This window comes from Bacillus rossius, chromosome 14 (genome assembly GCF_032445375.1).
Source record: "Bacillus rossius redtenbacheri isolate Brsri chromosome 14, Brsri_v3, whole genome shotgun sequence".
Lineage (NCBI taxonomy): Eukaryota > Metazoa > Arthropoda > Insecta > Phasmatodea > Bacillidae > Bacillus > Bacillus rossius.
Genome location: NC_086341.1, coordinates 14,689,011 through 14,708,835, shown reverse-complemented (window position 1 = coordinate 14,708,835; position 19,825 = coordinate 14,689,011). Strand labels below are relative to the sequence as shown.

The 19,825-nt window shown below is 38.1% G+C and overlaps 1 long non-coding RNA gene across 1 annotated transcript; it reads right to left on the bottom strand.

The window, feature by feature from the left end:
* Positions 1 to 11,189: 11,189 nt before the first annotated feature.
* On the bottom strand, positions 11,190 to 16,782 carry LOC134538671 (uncharacterized). Its single transcript, XR_010076197.1, has 2 exons — positions 15,189 to 16,782; positions 11,190 to 12,960 (listed from the first exon to the last, which is right to left on the bottom strand). It is a non-coding gene; the product is annotated as an uncharacterized LOC134538671 (long non-coding RNA).
* Positions 16,783 to 19,825: the final 3,043 nt, after the last annotated feature.

The window sequence follows — 19,825 nt, the reverse complement described above, 5'->3', positions numbered from 1 at the left end:
TGTTTTGTGTATCCATTTTTTTTTTCCCCTGTCCGTTTTTCAGGTTTCTCTATGACATGCAGTGTGAACCAGCAATGATGTAGGTCCAAGAAAATGTTTTTTAAAGAAATTTTTATTTTACTTTTACAAATTCGTACTCCCCATTTAATATATTTTAACTTATAAGATACTACCTGTACACTGTTAAAAATTTTCACATAAAATTTACGAAGAATGCTGGTTACAAATTATCCAGGGATCTTCTTAAATTTGTGGGGCACTGATTCAAAAAGAAAATTCTTGGGTGCGTTAACAAAACGCGTTCAGAAATGTTTTAAGTTCGCAGCACGAAAACTCATATTTTATACGCGTTTGGGTTTTTTTTTTGTTTCGAACGAAATGCACACCGGGGAAAGTAAATTTCTACGAAGATCCAGTTGTTTGAAATTGTGAAGAACTGTTCGATCGTTCGAGTTCCGAATTCTTTCCGTTTGAAAAGTCCGCGAATTTCACTGTAATTCTCCCGACAGCGCAACGCTTAACAGACTCGAAAGCCGTTAGCACGTTTTCGAAACACACACACACACACACACACACGAGGTTTGGTGCCAAGCGGCGGAGAATCGCGAGGCCGCGAGCCGATGGGACCGGGCGAGAAATGCGCGAAATGCGACTTCAGACTCACCCCGATGGCCGTGAAATACCAATTTTTTTTTTTTTTGCAAAAACAAAAAAGAGCGAGTGATAGATCGGAATTCGCGCGCATTTGCGGAGGAGGTAAACTTCACGTGCGGCGGGAGGATGGTTGGGTGTAAAGGGGGGGGGGGGGGCGGCTATACGCTTGCTAGGCTGACGCTATGCTTTGGGAGGAATCGCACGTTGCCCCACAGAAATGTTAGAACCTTCCCCCCCCCCCATCCCTACGTTTTCCTCTCAATGCCCATTCCCATTACCTACCCCGTTGGTCAGTGCGGGGAAGGAGGGTGTGGTGTGTAGGTGGATATATTGCCCGGGCCATATTGCGCCGCTACCGAGCTCGCTCAAAGGGACCAAGAGCTGACCCCTCGATTCCGCGCGTTTAGTATTGAGTTTTGGATTGGGGGTGAAAAGGGGGGGGGGGGGCAGGGTCTTCGGGTGAGGAATCACAGGGGAGAGGGTGGAGCGCTCTGTCCGGCATGCGCCGTGAACTGTATTCGCTTCGACTCCACTCTCCATGTGGGATTTTTTTTTCTCTCTCATCATTATTATTATTAGTTATTTTCTTTAAACTTAACAACAGTATGCATCGTTGTATTTTTTTTTGTCCGGCCATAAACTAATATTTCGACAGATATTACTTGCGTGTTATGTAATTGGGTGTAATATGTCGCACGTGTGTTTGTAATTTTTATCACTTGGCGCGACTTCTTACAAACATGTTTACATCACACTTAATAAATATTCCACGAAATTATTTGTGACAGAACAACAGATTGAAGAGAGTAAAGTGATAAATTTGCAGAAATATCCCTTAACTAATAGAAATTATGAGAAAATGAAAAATTTCAACCTTTTCTGAAACCACCACCCCCCCCCCCCCCTTTCCCACCTCCTTTCCCAACCCAATTTCCTGGGTTTTTAAGGGTTAAAATACTAAATTAATTTATTTCTAATTCTTTTTTCGCAGTTTAAAATTATTTTTAATTCATCCATATTTAGTTGTTTATAAAAAGGTTATTTTGTAAGAAAAATTGTATTAACATAAATGCAAATTCTTATGTCACTCCTAGCATATACTGAAATCATCAAATCATTTGATATGTATTTGTGTATTAAACATTTATATATAGTTTTCGTCTTAAAACTATATTTATAATATTAATAAATTAATAAAAATTAGACTTTATAAGCCATGTATAAATATATTATTCCAGCTTTACTTTGCATATAAGTATTATTCTCTTCTTTTCAAATTCTATACCACATAGATCACGTTTACTGAAAAGTACATTTTCGTAAAACTAAAATTCGTCAGTATTTAAAACTTTCAAATTTCAAACTGAGTTTCTTTTTCTCAATGTGAAACCAATAAATTTATTAGCTTATAAAATTGCGTAATGCTCATAAGCCATCGTAGCATTCAAATCATAAAAATGTAGTGTGAAAAAAAATATCAAGTTGTCAGAGGCTTCCACAAAAAATAAATCCATGCAACAAATATTTACTAAGATTCCATTACCTTAAAAAAAATTGGCACACAAAAACAATATTTGAGAATCTGGCGTCTCAAATTTCGTCTAAATTCTCTAGCCAGAAAATTATTTTGTTTGCATCGCGTTTATCGCATCACGCCCGTAGCGTTGATTGTGATTCAGGCATTAAGGAGGTAGTATATGCTGTAACATTTTTTTGGTATTTTTACAAGGATAGTCTTTGTAGAATCAGTTGCCAACTATGTCACTTGTAAAATTTCAAGACAGGGCTTTGCACCATTTGAAATTTTATAAAGATATGCCTTGCAGTTTAACATGTAATATCGTTTAAGACTATCCCTATAAAAGTACAAAAAAAATTACAGTGTAGTATACTAAATTATTTACCTTCTTTAAGTTCGTGTTTTTCGCACATGACTTTAAATAAATTCATAGTATAACCGTATTTAATTTTATAAAAGTTTTGTTTCAAAATAAAAAAGTTATTATTTAATGATTATGTGAGCTAATGCCAAATTATTATGTAAATTGTAGTGTACACTGAAAGCATGAGTTCACGTGGTATAAAGTCTTTGATTAACCGTTCGTGTGTATCCCCCGTCTTAAAACTCTTTATTTTTAATATATTATTCATAAATGATATTGGTTCTAAAAACTAAAAGTTTTAAGACGAAGGCTAAATACAATCGGTTAATCCAAGCTGTATACCGCATGATTTCATTTTTTCAATACATGCCAGGACTGACATAATTTTTTTTTTTTTAGGTTCATAAAAATCGTTATGTAAGGACTTGTTCAGTTAGGGAAAAAAACCTGTTATAAGTCATAAAATTCCTTGTATTTGGAATTAATTTTAAAAAAAAATACGTGCGGAAAAACCCGAAGTATTACAAGCAAAATAAATTTTTTGATAATCCCTCTTAAATGACACGTGAAGCTGAATACCACTCGTGCAAGCATATGCAACGTAAGCTTCTTTTTTTTATTCTGCTGGGGACCAGCGTCCATCTGCCCTCGACCCAAGAGGCTCAATGGAGCGTGTTAGCTCGCCGAGTCGAGCAAAGAGCCGCCTCAGATGTCATCTCTCTCGCTGCCCCCGCAGGGCGATATATAATAAAAGTTTGATAAAATAATGACACCCCCACCCCCCCACCCCCTCCCTCTTCACAAACCATACGTCTCATCCTCTTCGTCCGTCCTTTATTGCTCGTGATGCGGCTACTAGAGCAATCTCCACACACACGCGCGCACTCAAGCGGCTACGAGAGCTTGAAGCTAACGACTTCCTCCTTAGCCGCGGACTGTACGTGACCATAAGCGTCCGGCGGACGGACGGACGGACAAACGGACAAACGGACGGGAGTCCGCCAGAGAGACGAGGCCGAATCCTCAACCGGTCTTGCTTCTGCGCTATCATTTTTTTTTTTTTGACGTGACAACGTCTGATAAATCGATGAACGCCGACTGCACGCACGAAAGAAAAAGGATGACTCATTGTCCCGTTACGCATATTGTCCCGTTACGCTCATTGTACGCTTGCGCCGCATCTATCTCTCTTCCACTCGATTGGAACGACCATCGATTTGACTTTTTCGAGGCACATTAAACTTGAAACACTCCCATTCGTTTCATACTTTTTCTATCATCGTCCTATCCTTAACAGAATAACACAGATTGGAAGAAGTTAAATAGCAAACATGTTTAAAATTTATAGTTTAAATAATCTGTTCGTTAAAGTAATAAACATATTTTAATTAATAAGTACAAAGAAAAGTAAATTATTCAATTAAATTGTACATTTCATTTCATTCCTTTGTATCCATACAAAATAGTGATAATTCAATAAAAATTATTCAATTTTATTCATAAAATTATGCAATCATTTCATCAATGTTTTGTTATGACGTTGTCACGTTAAACTATCGTCCGTAAACCGACTTTACAGACATTCAATTTTTGTATGTGTAACAACTCTGCTATCGGTATACGGCATTTGGTAGGAGTAACTTCGTGTATGCGACGGAAGTCAAGAAACAGAAATGTGTAACAGACGCATTTACTATCTAAGGAACGAAAGAAATTTGCCAAAGACAAAGGGAAACTTTGTAGTTTAAACGGTTTGATGAATTTCAACGATATGGGCAGTATTTTAATTAAATATTGTCGAAAATTACGTCAAAAACCGGGGTTTATTATTTATTTATTTTTAGTATTTTTTACTTTTATCGGAGCCGTTGCATTATATAGTTTAACATTTCGCTCTTGAAATATAATGATTCTATAGTTGATGCAGATGCCCCAGAAACTAATTCTAGCGGCAGGTGTGGAAACTAAGTGTGTTTTGCGTCCAGAAATTTAGTTTAAAACACAATTTTCGTATACTTATCACGCTCGGCATTATTTAAAAGTACTCTAAATCAAATTTCGTGTTTGAGTGGCGTATTATTAGTGTATTTGCAACTTGAGAACACATGAACTATCTTGTTACCGAGGTTAGATGTTACACTTTGCTGGCGAGTACTGAAAGAAAGAGATCGCTCGCATTTTTTTTTTAGTGTAAATTTTCTCAGACTCATCCTACATATTTTTACTCCTAGCGGAGGGAGACATTTTTAGGACCTGATATCAGATTGATTTGATTAAATTAGGTCAGAACGTAAGTATGAATGGAAACATAAATGTTCTCTCTAACATAATAGTAATTAAATTAGATTTGGTGTTACGTGCGTTGCCATAAGCCTTTGAGGTTTTTCTTCGGATGTTTCCATTTGACGCCGTTATTTACTCTTCTTGGCGTTAGTTTCACCGGAATAAACTAACCTTTCAATACATTAACTGCGTTTCATGATATTTAAAATAAAATTTGAGTGAGTCTTTCAGCATTCACTAGTTTTGTGTATCATCTAACTATGGTAGCAAGCAAATAATGCATGTGTTCCCATGTTGCAAATACACTTATAATACGAAACGTAACTTAACGTACAATTCTTTAAAATAATAACGAACGTGATAGATGTACGAAAATTGTGTTCTCAAACACATTTCTGAACGCGAATCACACGTATTTTCCTTACTTGCCGCTAGAATTCGCTGCCGGAGCAGCTACGCCGACTATCGAATCATTCGATTTACAGAGCGAAATATTAAACTATTTAATGGAATGGCTCCGATAAAACCGAATAAGACTCTACAAAATATACTAAACCCCTGAAAGGAATTTTGTAAAATCTTGTAATAAATTCATCAGTTATTAAGTACTATAAATTTTCCCTTTGTCTTTGTGAACTTTGGTCTGCGCCATTCGCCGTACACAGTAGCACTGTCAGTTAACACATTTCCATTCCTTGACTTCAGTCGCATTCATGAAATTATTCCAACCAATTGCCGTATACCGAGAGCTAAGATGTTACACATCAAAAGAATATCTTACCCCTTAGTTAATGGATCCTTGAAAGGAAGAGAGAAAAAAGGTTCCATTACTCTTTGCGACAGAACAACGCTCGGAGGACTTCTTTTTCGGAAGTTACCTCATTAGATGCACAGCTAGATTAATGTGCGGACATACGCTTATCTCCACAGATAAGCGGCAACATAAACATGTCCGTTCCACTGCTACCGCCAATAAAACTGATGACTGGGCGTGGCTTTCGTTCAACGTAGTGTTGGTCATTCATTAAACGTCGACGAAAAAATCATGTCGTAAATAACGTAGCTACATAGTTAAAAAAACTGATGGCAAAAATGAAATCCATCTATGTTAGGGTGTTACGTATGTGCGACATTAACATAACGCATCGTAGTATTAAGTAAGTATAAAGATACTTAGCATATATTCACCTGATAATCATTTTAGTTCGGATACCAATAACTTCACTCGAATAACTGTGCCTTGCTTTTATACACCTATGAATGCATATGTACTAAAATTTATGTGCACTGTCGCTTTTTAAAAAGTAACTTTTTTATATTAATATATTATATTATTTTTGATTTCGTCAGTATGTTATTTTCTTAGTTTGGGTTCAAATCTCGGAGAAGGTATGTGTGTGTGTGTGTGTGGTGTAATTATTTGTAATTATGGGTTTGATTATAGTTTGTAAGCTGCCCACCGTTTAACTAAAGGTAAGATAAGATCAATAATTACAAACGTCTTGAAATTAAAACATTGTTAACATTAGATTTTATAGACGAAAATATATAATCATTTTAGGCGTGGAATGGAATCAAACTGAATCATCAATTCAGGAAGCCCGTTCTGTCTTTTTTTTTTTCAAAACTGAATTTGTCATGTCAATAAACTAACACTTCTCCCAAGTTTCCAATATATAGGCACATGTAAATGAGATGTGACAATGTTGGTATATCTGAGAAACACCTTAACTTCAGAATTTTCATTAAGCTTGTAACATTATGTATGTACTCTGTATAGTATTTAAACTAAATATTGCTTCAAATAAATTCTTATTTTTTACTTATTACTATTACATATAAACATTTTATAATTCCTATTAACTCCACCTAGTGTCAGTTTTTTGAGAAACTATCTTATGTTAATTTTATTCGTTATAAATAAATACCCCCAATATGACTATAGAGTAATTTATTTTGTAAATGAAACATAAATATTCATTTAAATAACTATATCACTACAAATAAGTGTTCACAGTGATACTGGGTTCGGATTCTTTCCCGGGCATTTATGCTTTGTGTTGTCCCAGTACCTTCCTTAGTTACAGTTTTTGAATAGCTTTCCAGGATTAACTGCACATTAATAAAATAATAAAACAAAATAAAGTCAACGTTATGATAGAATGTAAACATAAATTACAATAGGCTATAAAATTATGCGCCAATTTTCGTAACTTATTTCATATATACATAAATAATCACAGTCATGTGTTGTATAAAGTTACAATATATTTATTGAAGTACTAAAACTATTTTTGACAAGTATAAGTAAAGATTTTTTTGCTCCTGTTTATTACGCAGAAACTTGTTTGGTATAGTGGAAGAAAAAAAATTTACAAATCGGGTTAACTTTCGGCATACTATTTTATACTCCCCTCATCTTTGTCGCTACCTCCTCCTCGCCTAACCTTCATACCACCACCACCCCCCCCCCCCTCCCCCATCAAACTTCTTTTCACAGCCCTAAAACTCTCCCTGAAATATTGTACTTTGTGAAAAGCTGGGTGTTGTGTGAGCTGGAACTAGGCACGTGGCGACGCATCAGCATACATAAACAGTATGTAAATCAATGGGTTGGGGGGGGGGGGGTGGCATGCTTGTTTTTATCTGCGCCAGGGTGTACATAGAGCAGGAAAGGTCGGAGAGTTGCTGTCCACCGGAGCTTCATAAGCGTTTTTTCCGTGCAATAGCTGTCTAAGTGCGTGTGTCGTGGTTAAGCAGCTACATAGTCTAGGACAAGATTTCTGTGGTTAGTTGCGATAAAACATAAATTGAAAAAAAAAAAAAAACAATATGCAATTAAAAATCACAAAATCAAACGAAATTTTAACAGAAATTATCTTCAAACAAAGTACGTAAAATGTAATCTAGCCTATTTTTTTTTTTAATTTCAATCAATGTAAATTATATATTTAACTCATAGAGTTTGGACCACAACGTATAATCTTGCATTTCTTTTCTTAACTCATTTTTTACAGTACTGACGTTGGTATATATTTGGGTGAAATAAATATTATAAAACATTTTGGTGCCGTTTTTGTCGAACAATAAATTATCTCTGTTAGATAAACAAATAATACACAATATTAGAAATAAATACACCATAACTTTTTTTCCTCAGAAGAGGGTTGCAGTGGTTGGATCACAGATTCTGGGATTTTCCCTGTAACATCTTAGCTCTAGGTACACGGCATTTGGTAGGAGAAATTTCGTGAATGGAACGGAGGTCCGCACAGAACGGAAATATGTAACAACCACGGTGCTGCCATCTGTGGAGGATGAAAAGAACCAAAGTTCACAAAGGCAAACGGAAAATTTATAGTATTAGCTGCTTAACGGATTTCAACAAAATGGGCGGAGTTTTAATAAATTTCCTTGTCGAAAGTCAGGTCCAAAGCCGGAATTTATTATTATGCCGAGTCATTTTCGTTTTTATTCTAGCCGTTTCATTACATATATAGTTAAAATTTAAGTCTGCTAATTCAATAGTCGACGAAACTGCAACGACAAGGAATTGTAGCGGTGGGTGCGGAAACTACGTGTGATTCGCGCAAAGAAATATAGTTTAAAACACAATTTGAATGTATATTTTTTGCACACGGCATTTTTTTTAGAGAACTCTACGCTTAATGCCTGGTCTTGTTTCGTATTATACCGAAGTGCATTTGCAACATGAGAACACATGAATTTGCTCGTTTGCGAGTTTAGATGTTACACATCACTGGCGAGTACTGAATGACTCGCTCACAATTTTTTTTTTTCGCTGGTGGTAAACGTGGCGGAAGTAACCTCTCAGCAGGTTTGGTTTTCTCGGGTTACTCCCATTTCCCCCCTGTCGCTGCTTCATCTCCGCGGGCTCACCCCGTCCCTCCTCCCTCCTTAAACGTAAGCCACGTGTGACGACAGCGATGACAACCGACGAGAAGTTAAATTCTTACTTTATTCATTCCATCCACCTTTTAAGCTTAAAAAGATTAATTGCCACGCGTGTTCGTAGTGAGACTTCAATACTTCAGTGATCCGTTTGAGCGATAAAACTAGTACATAAAAATAATAGTGCGTGGAGTCCCTCCGCGCGGAAGAAGTGAAACTTCGTAATGTGGAAATGAAAATAGGAAGGGGTAGAAATTGATTTTTAGTGAAATCATATTGTATCAAATCAAACTAAAAAAAAAACAAGTAAATGAAATAATGAATATTTTAAATTAAAATATAACAATAAAATAGAACAACAAGTACGTATTTCAGCTAATTTCACGACGCTCACACTTTTTACTTCGCTGCATAGCAAGAATACCACGCGCATGTGCTTGGAATATTGGACGCTACTCGTTGCTAACGCTCGCGCTGGCCTGTAACAGGTATAGGCCCTACTACGCGCATGCGTTCGAGTGCCACGCATTCACTCTCGCTCTGTCTCTTTCTATTCCCCCTCCCCAGGAGCGTTGAACGTTTAACGCAACAGTACTTTCATACCCCCTCCATGGTAGCGTTAAACGTTTAACGCTACCTTGTTGGAAGTCGCATTAGAAGTTTCACTTCAATAAATTATAAAAAAAGCGTGGTTTGTCCTTGTAAGTCACTATAACTCCGCAAACCCACCCCCCGCAGCCCCATATTATATTGTCACGTGCACCTAGCCGGTGCCACCGCCATTTCTGTCACGATCCACTTTCAGAGGGGGGAGAGAATCGTAGCTCTTTACATAGAAACAACTCGCTTGGCATCAACTAGTCTTAACTTCATAAAATACTTTACTGTACCTAGGATCATAGGTTCGTCATCCCGTACAGGATGTCTGGTGAGAGCTGAACTAAGGAGATTTTGCAAAATAACATAATACTTAATTAAAATTATTTTATTCTTAAAGTCAAATACTCAACATCATTTTAAAGAACATTTAAATAGCGGGATTACAATTTAAAACAATAATCTCTTTACTTCCTTAACGATTGAACGACCTTACAAGAGAGAGAATGAGAGAACTTCACTAAACACTTCCCTAGTCCTTCCGAATACCTCAAATCATAATTAATACTTAAAATTAAAACAAAGATAAGTCCATACTCACATTTTCCGAAAAGCCTTTCTTGATCGATTACTTAAAACTAACGTAGGGGCCTCTCCTGCCCTTAAAATCCGAACGAACATTACATTTTAAAAATTATAACTAAACGACTAGTGACGAAGGCCATTGCCTCCGCCCGAAAGCTTGAAGATGACTACATTATGACCTAACTTAAATTAAACGACTCGTGGCCTCTGGCGTCGGCCATAGCTTCTGCCCGAAAGCTTGAATTCCTACATCACGAACGAACTAACAACTCGTGACCACAGGTGAGACGCATAGCCTCCGCCTGAGTGAGCCTGAATTCCTACATCACGAACGAACTAACAACTCGTGACCACAGGTGAGACGCATAGCCTCCGCCTGAGTGAGCTTGAATTCCTACATCACGAACGAACTAACAACTCGTGACCACAGGTGAGACGCATAGCCTCCGCCTGAGTGAGCCTGAATTCCTACATCACGAACGAACTAACAACTCGTGACCACAGGTGAGACGCATAGCCTCCGCCTGAGTGAGCCCCGAGTCACCAATCACTTGCGCTTAAATTCGCGCGCCCTGCCGCGCCTACCATAACAAAAGCTCGTTATTGAAGTCAAATTTACTAAACAACTAACTAGAACATCTGGGAAGACTACCCCCCCTCTACCCCAATGTGCAGGCCACACCGCGCGGCTTGTTACGACAGCGCGCCCCAGTAACTGCGGCCCGTGGCTGCGCCAGCGCGCGGCCAAACAAACAAACAAAATTCTGCAAGCCCGCAGCGCGCCGCGCCGGCCCCGTGCCCCAATTACATGGTCACGCCACTTGCGCTGACGAGTGAACAGAGCAGCCAGCCCAGAGTCCCGTCAGTAAAGTCCCTAAATTTGATTTCAACAACCCTGCAAAATTTCAACCCGCGACATAACCCTCCCCTCACAGAGCTCGAGCCCCATCGAGCTACCTCAAAATTACAAATTGTCTTTTTCCATTAAACCATAACTATAAATTCCTCATTTCACAAAAATAATAATTTTCTTAGTTCCTTGCTGTCTGAACATACATCTAGATTCTGCATAAGATTTATTTTAAAACAACAAGTATTCATAAAATTAAATGTAAAACTTTTATCTGGTTTGTTCTCACAGGAACCTTCAGAGGCTCGAGTTCTCAATTCTAAAAAAATTGTTCTGTTAGTGAAGCTCTCTTTACAAATTAAATTACTGTTCTTAGTTTCTCAGTATTCGTTAAACAATGTGCAAATTCTTGATAATTATTATTATTTTTTTTTTTTCGGTTTCCGTTTATTACCATACTTCTTTCGTTCTTCAAAAAAAATTAAGTGTCCTTACAGTGTTTCAATTAATTAAACTCTTATCTCGTGAAGGTTGGTGCAACTCCTCGAAGTCAGTGTTGTCGAGAAGAGTAGCTCCCTGGGCTGGCCATCAGCAAACACCACTCAACTCCAACAGCTACTGGACTGGCTTCCAGGGCAGCTCACAACTTCTCCCCACATCTGCTTCGGAGTTGTGCCATCCTCATCACGAACAGATTACAATTCTGAAACATCATCAACAGGCATTACCATCACGCCTGACAAATACAAAACTAACTACTAAACTGCAATCGATGGGCAAGGATGCAAACACACAAAAAAATAAAATTAATTAATTCAACTGCTAACATAAAGTATCCCACCCTTAGCATAATCTAATCAGGCAAATAATTTGATAGGAAAAACTTAAGGAAGGGAAACATGACCTCCAATGATTTTCCCTAACTCTTGAGTCTTGATCTTCTCTATACAGCAAATAGTCCCCACGAAGTAACTGGGTTGAAGGTCAGTTCACATGACCCACCCATAACCTCTTCTACTCTTCTTTTCTTCTGGGGGCAACCACAATGCCCACCAATCTCTCTCCATGGTGCCGAACCAGCTATCCCATGAGAGTAAACAACGTAGTCAATAGAAGCGCAGAGGGGAAACACCAATCTCTGGCTTGTCGAGTCATAAAACTGCTTTATCTTCTTCTTCTTCTGAGTAAAAATATCTGACTAACCTTGCTTCTATTCTTCCAAACAGTAAAAGTTCATCAGGTATCTTCATGAAAGAAACATTCTAACTAATAATTCTTCATTTTTCTTCTTCTTTATTTCTGTTAGTTGTAATAGAAGGCCATGTTAGGGAGGTTATAGGGAAAAAGAGTGGCCAATTCCCACCCCACCACCCACCTAGATCATGACTAATTAACTTTTAAACTTTCTATTTCAAACAAATAAAAAAAAAACATTTTTTTTTATTCAAACTTTTAAACTATAATTACTTTTACTTCATAACCTCAAAAGCTAATCAATAATTCTAAATGAAATTGTGATTTACTGCATCCTTGTTCCATCCGATCTGTTTGTTTATAACCTTTCTTGTAAAGTATAAAATTTTCAAACATTACTAATTCAAAAAAAAATTAAATTCTGGTGTCCTTTGAGTTACAATTAACTTTACTATTTCTTAGCTTGAAATAATTTAAGTTTTCAGAACTATTTCATTGTCTAATTCACAACACTTAAAAATCAACTCAAAACAACAAATCATCAAAATCAATAAGATCATCTGACCTACCTATCAGTACTGTGAACTTGAACTGTTCGTACACATTTATAATAAGCTATTGTATTTAAATTCCAACCTAAATAAGGTTTAAAAAAAACTACTAATCCCTCTGTAAATTAAGAAAATTAACTTTAAAAATTAAACTTAAGGTATTAGTTCTTTTTGACAGCTACCACAACTCACTAGTTCCATTACATTACTATAACCTAAAAAGTTCTGTAAATAATGTTTATAACAAAAAAAAAACTCCAGTTACTGTCTTCCATAAAAAAAAATAAAACTTTACATGACCTTATTAATCTCCACTTGTAAGTCCATGGCTGCCAGCTTTCTCTTCTCTTGAATCTTCAGTCTTGGCTCTTGTTTCAGTGATCTTGTATCTTGTCTCTCGAACTCTTGTCATCTTGTAAACTGGACTGCTGCTCAGCTCATCTTAAGGAATCTGTAACAGTTTCAAAAATACATGTTAATTTAAATTACATAATTCCTGTTCTTTGGTCCTAAAAAAAAATTGTATTATTAGTACACATTACCCTGAAACAACATTATTATTCATTGTTTATTACTTAAAAAAAATGCTTTACCATAAAATCCTTTTTTGTTCTTTTCATTAGGCCTATTTATTTTCCTTCTTCTTAATTAAATTCTGCTTCAAATGTTAATCCTAACTTAAGACCTACCATCTATTTATTATTCATTACCTACATTATTTATGTTACCCTAAAATTCCCATAAGTTTCTAATACTTCCTATCAAAGACATTCTCTCAAAAAAAAAATTTACTTGTGACTCTTAACTTAACAAACTTAAAAAAAACTTTTACACTAGACTTAACTTATTATTCATTCTTAGTTACTAAATTTCTATTTGTAAACTTTAGTACTTACAAACAAAAACTGCCTATTTCTCTCTACCTCTTAATCTCTTTCAATTATTACAATAATAATGTTACCTTGCATCTTTAAACTTTCTTCTTTTCAATTAAATTAGACATCTCATAACAATAAAAATTCTGCCTATACTCTTCTTATGGGTGTACAAACCAACAACAAAATTTCAAATTCTCAAGTTTCCTTATATTTAAATTATGCAATGCACATAACCTCTGTGGTGCCTGTACCCTTTTAGGCCTACCACCTTCTCCTCTCACAGCATGACAACTCTTATTCCTCGGGGTCTGTATTCACTGTTACAAATCAAATATCTCAAAAAAATTAAAAACAAATTTATTATTTTAAGAAAACAAAAATTTACATTGAATTTACTATGGAGCCTGGAAATCTTAATGTCTCACAGCAGCTAACATGACTAAATCCCATGGAACCCCAGGTTTACATAACCTGTGCCCAAAAATTTAAGCATACCAGGCTTTCTCTGCACTGGTTTTACAGCATCACACACTATTTAGGGCCCCTGATCTGCCATCAGTCCCAAGGAGCTTTCCCACAACCCCTCTCTACACAAGCGCCTACCGCATTCCTCTCAATTGGCTATCGGTTTTACGGCATTCTTTTGGGATCCGACCATCAAGTTAGGGCTAATCGAACACTAAACCTCCATACTTCCAAACTAATGTAAATCAATTAAATTTTCTCTGTAATTTCTTAAAATCCAAATAAAAATTATTCAAACATGCCCAAGAAACTTTCAAAAAAAAAATTCATAATCTTATCTTCAAACCCTTAAAATAAAAATAAATAGATTACTCTGTTTTCTCCTTAATAACTGTAAACTGTCAACAAATATCATGTCGTAAATTTTAACTATGCTTACTGACTCTTAATCATAAAATCTCATTTGTCCTAATTAATAAACAACCGATTTCCTTAAAATCTCACTGTATCTCTCACACTCAAACTTCACTGGCTGAATATCTCAATAAATTCAAAAACAATTATCTAAACTCTTAAAGAAACTCCTCCCCAATTATTCAAATTACTTCACCTTATTTTATTTCATTACTTAAAACACCTTACTCAAAAAAATTAATTAATTCCCTTCCATTATTATTTGACCAGAAAAAACTTTCTCATTAATTAATTTATTAAAATTCAATTTCACATTAGGCAAGTACACTAACTCTCTACAGCAATGTTTCTCATTTCCCTCCTTCCTAACTGAATCCAATCTTACTTAACCTCCAGGGAATTTACCTCACAAAATAACCAAAGTCACTGTAGTGCCTATCTGCTATAGGCCCACTACACAGGGGGCTCTAACCCCACCAACAAACTTCATTGAAATGGTACCCTATCCCATACAGGATAGCCACTTCGGTACTACCATGGGGAACTCCTGCCCCAAACTACTCACAACTCTCAGGATTCTCCTGACCCTTAATTCCGTAGTCAGCCCATCTCCTATGGTCTGCGCTACAATTCCCTTTCTTCCCAGGGACACAACGCCTCACCTTAGGGTCCCTCGCCCTAATGAAAACATTAATTTTGTCTCTCTGTTCTTTTGGAGTAAATTCCCTCTACACACAAAATCTAGCCTTCCCAGTTTTCTCAATGCTTATCGATTTTATAGTGTACCTCCTTAATAATGTTTACAAATCCCAAAAAAATATTTTTAAAACCGAGGTAGAATTTAACTAACAAAAACATAAACAACTTACAACGAAACACTTCTAGCCTATACATCATACACTTCTTGAATTAAATTACTTACATACTGAAAGTTCCTCTTCTTCTAAAACACACTTAAATTTAAATTTATTTAACCAATAGTCTATTTTCTTATCGCTAAGTTACCGTACAGCTGATCAAAACAAGGTCACGGCCTGTCCACGTCTCCGTATGAGCCCGTGACGTCACCGAATTCCATCAGGTGCGCCAACCCTCGCTTGCGGTTCCTCCGTTCTCCGCTAGGTCTCAGCACCTCCCCGTCACGTGTTCATTCTGCCACGTCCACTGACGTGTCGTTCTGAAACAACTCTCAACATTTTTCTAATTAAAACAAAACATCACTATAAATTCTATAACTCTCTTTTACATAAACTCTCGTTTTCTCTTTAATTCCTTTCTAACGTTTATCCTTCCCTCGACTGATTTAATTCGTACGTCTCGTCTCCTACGCGCACGAAAACAAAACAAACTTCTCTTGAAAATAATTCCTATTTACGACAAAAATTTTTATTTTAAATTATAATTCTCTTAACCTACAATCTTAAAATGAACTTCAATTAAATTAAACCACTTGCATTATCTCTAATAAGCATTTAACTTATAACGTATTCTCCTCACGTAATAATCCCCGATATAAATCTACAATAAATTCAACGACTTAAAACAACTTATCACTATAAACTTTATCCTTACAAGTATCCTCAAATAAACATCTGTTACGTCAAAAAAAAATCTCAAAGACTTCCTCCACTATAGACTAAAATTCCGTAATCCTCTCCTCAAGTAAACTCTTAATAACCTGCTATCAGAAGCTGAAACTAACTTAATAATAAACATAAAAATCTACCTCTCTCTCTCTCCAGAAATAGAACTTACCCGGCGCCTCCACCATTTCTGTCACGTGCACCTAGCCGGTGCCACCGCCATTTCTGTCACGATCCACTTTCAGAGGGGGGAGAGAATCGTAGCTCTTTACATAGAAACAACTCGCTTGGCATCAACTAGTCTTAACTTCATAAAATACTTTACTGTACCTAGGATCATAGGTTCGTCATCCCGTACAGGATGTCTGGTGAGAGCTGAACTAAGGAGATTTTGCAAAATAACATAATACTTAATTAAAATTATTTTATTCTTAAAGTCAAATACTCAACATCATTTTAAAGAACATTTAAATAGCGGGATTACAATTTAAAACAATAATCTCTTTACTTCCTTAACGATTGAACGACCTTACAAGAGAGAGAATGAGAGAACTTCACTAAACACTTCCCTAGTCCTTCCGAATACCTCAAATCATAATTAATACTTAAAATTAAAACAAAGATAAGTCCATACTCACATTTTCCGAAAAGCCTTTCTTGATCGATTACTTAAAACTAACGTAGGGGCCTCTCCTGCCCTTAAAATCCGAACGAACATTACATTTTAAAAATTATAACTAAACGACTAGTGACGAAGGCCATTGCCTCCGCCCGAAAGCTTGAAGATGACTACATTATGACCTAACTTAAATTAAACGACTCGTGGCCTCTGGCGTCGGCCATAGCTTCTGCCCGAAAGCTTGAATTCCTACATCACGAACGAACTAACAACTCGTGACCACAGGTGAGACGCATAGCCTCCGCCTGAGTGAGCCTGAATTCCTACATCACGAACGAACTAACAACTCGTGACCACAGGTGAGACGCATAGCCTCCGCCTGAGTGAGCTTGAATTCCTACATCACGAACGAACTAACAACTCGTGACCACAGGTGAGACGCATAGCCTCCGCCTGAGTGAGCCCCGAGTCACCAATCACTTGCGCTTAAATTCGCGCGCCCTGCCGCGCCTACCATAACAAAAGCTCGTTATTGAAGTCAAATTTACTAAACAACTAACTAGAACATCTGGGAAGACTACCCCCCCTCTACCCCAATGTGCAGGCCACACCGCGCGGCTTGTTACGACAGCGCGCCCCAGTAACTGCGGCCCGTGGCTGCGCCAGCGCGCGGCCAAACAAACAAACAAAATTCTGCAAGCCCGCAGCGCGCCGCGCCGGCCCCGTGCCCCAATTACATGGTCACGCCACTTGCGCTGACGAGTGAACAGAGCAGCCAGCCCAGAGTCCCGTCAGTAAAGTCCCTAAATTTGATTTCAACAACCCTGCAAAATTTCAACCCGCGACAATATGTTATGTTAGCACTCCATCCCTCATCCAAGAAGGAAGTTTCAGCTCGGAACTGCAGGGATTGGGTTCGGAGATAAATGGGTGTCAAATAAGGTCATTGCATCAATGGACTTCTTATGGGAAGACGGTGAAGCAGCTGGGAATCGAGTGCGAAGTGGCCGAGACTGGCCGGAATGTTCCTAAACATTCTAGAAAGTTCCAGAATGTTCTAGGATAATGGAGAATGTTGTACAACGTTCCAGAACGTTATATATAATGCTCTGGGAAGTTCCAGAATGTTTTTATAATCTTCCGGGAGTTTCGATGATGTTCTAGCATGTTCCGAAAGGTTTTATATTGTTTCCATAATTTTCTAGAATGTTCCATGATGTTCAAAAATGTTCTAGAATGTCCCAGAAGGTTCTGAACCTGCGACAGGACTTCCGATTCCTGGATGTTTGAGAATGTTCTAGAATGTTCCAGGTGGTTCTGAACCATAAACCAGTAATGTATAGAAAATGTTAGTTATGAAATATAGTGAAAATAAAATTAAATTCAAAGCAAAATTTTCTTTCACTAAATTAAATACATTTTTATTGAGAATATAATGATTTAGTTTAGCTTTATAATTTCTTTATTTAGAGGTAAATTTTTAATTTTGATAGCAGCTCACTGGCTTTGTCCGAGCGAAGATGAGTATTAAAAGAAACCACTAGATCGTTGAAAACTAAACGATAAAGTACTCAATGAAGATCCTCAATAATTGTAAAAATAAAACGACGACAAAAAAAAATCACCTGCAAAGAACCTTATAGTTAGTTGTCTGACTCTCTGCTTCATTATTTCCTATCTCCCTCCACCAACCCACTTTCAAGCCCCAATACTCTTGCGTTGTACTTTTCGTTTCAGCTCTGATAACTCTTTACCTCGACTTATCCCCTACGGATGTAAAGACGTTACACTTTAAAAAAAAAAAAGTTCTGTCTACGTATGTGTTTGTTCGGATGGTGACATTTTCATGTCTTCTGGTGTGCGTCCCGAGAGAGAGAGTGTGTGTGTGTGAGGGAGGGAGAGCAAGAGAGAAAGGTTAGAGAAGTGTTAGTGTGGAAGGGAGGGCAGGTTGTGTGTCTATGGGCCACTGTTCCCCCAGCTCGCGCAGAAGGGCTTAATACGAGCATCAATATTCATAAAGGGGCGTGGCTTGTCTGGCCGTGCTAATGAAGTGGTCAATGTCCCCCTCTCTCTCCCCATACCCTCTTTTATACACAAGCTTGGATGAAAATGTAAAGGGGGAGAGGGAGGGAAGTTCAGGTGGGGCCATGCAGTTGACCGAAGGGGGTGGTTTGTTCCACCGCCAACCCCTTCCCGCCATTCCTCGACGGCACCACCCACACACACACACACACACGCACGCACAAACCTGCCTCGTCGCCGATGGGTATTTACGAGATGTGAGCTTCCCCCTTCCCCCTTTCTCCTCACAACACCCCGTACAAGCCTTGCTCTTTGCATAAACCAGGGATGGACACCTCCCCTCGACCCCTCTCCAAACCTCCCTCGCTAGTGCTGTATCAGGGTGTGGACAGCGGACACGGTGCCTGGTATGTCCTGTCTCCCCCCTCCCTAATCCACCCATCACCCCCGGCTTATGCGAGGAGCATCATCAGCCACTGGTGCTGACTGACCTTCCGCGATGCGATTGGTCCGCGAGCACACAAAGGAGGATGGGCTCTGGGTTCGAGTCCCGGGCGGAGGCTCCCTTCACAATGGGGCCACTCGAAACGCGCCGCGCTCCGTGGAGCTGCTCGCACTCGAGTGGCGCGTTCACGCCGAACAAGTATGTAGCTAGGTGTCCGCGATTTCCCGCGCGTTTCGACTGTCGCGTGGTCCGGCCGTGTGCGACACTGGCCACATACTGCCGTGCAGCTGCATGCTCCAGTGATGGCGGGGGTCACCGAGAGGTGACGGAATTTAAACATGGGACGTGACTGCAAAGGAATGTGCAGACAGTTAAAAAAATAATAATAATAAATGTGAGCGATTCTTTCAGTACTCTTAACTTGGTGATGAGCAAATTCATTTGTTCTCATGTTGCAAATACATATATGATGCGAAACTTGGCCACGAAATATAGAGTACAATTATTTAAAATAATGCCTAATAGAGTGTTATATATACGCAAATTGTGTATTCAACTAAATTTCTGGACGCGAATCACGAGTATTTTTCGCACCCGCCGCTAGAATCCGCTGCCGGAGCAGCAACGTCTACTTTTGAATCATTTGATTTGCAGAGCGAAATTTTAAACGGCTGCGATAAACTTGAAAGGACAAAAAAAAAAATACTAATCCCCGGTTTTGGACCTGATTTTTCGAGAGTGGATTTTATTAAAATCCTGCGCATATTGTTAAATTAATTTGGGTTTGTAAACTTTGGTTCGCGTCATCCGTCGCAGATGATAGCGCCGTGGTTACGCGTTTCCTTTTCATTCGACTTCCGTTCCATTCAAGAAATTATTCTGGCCAAATG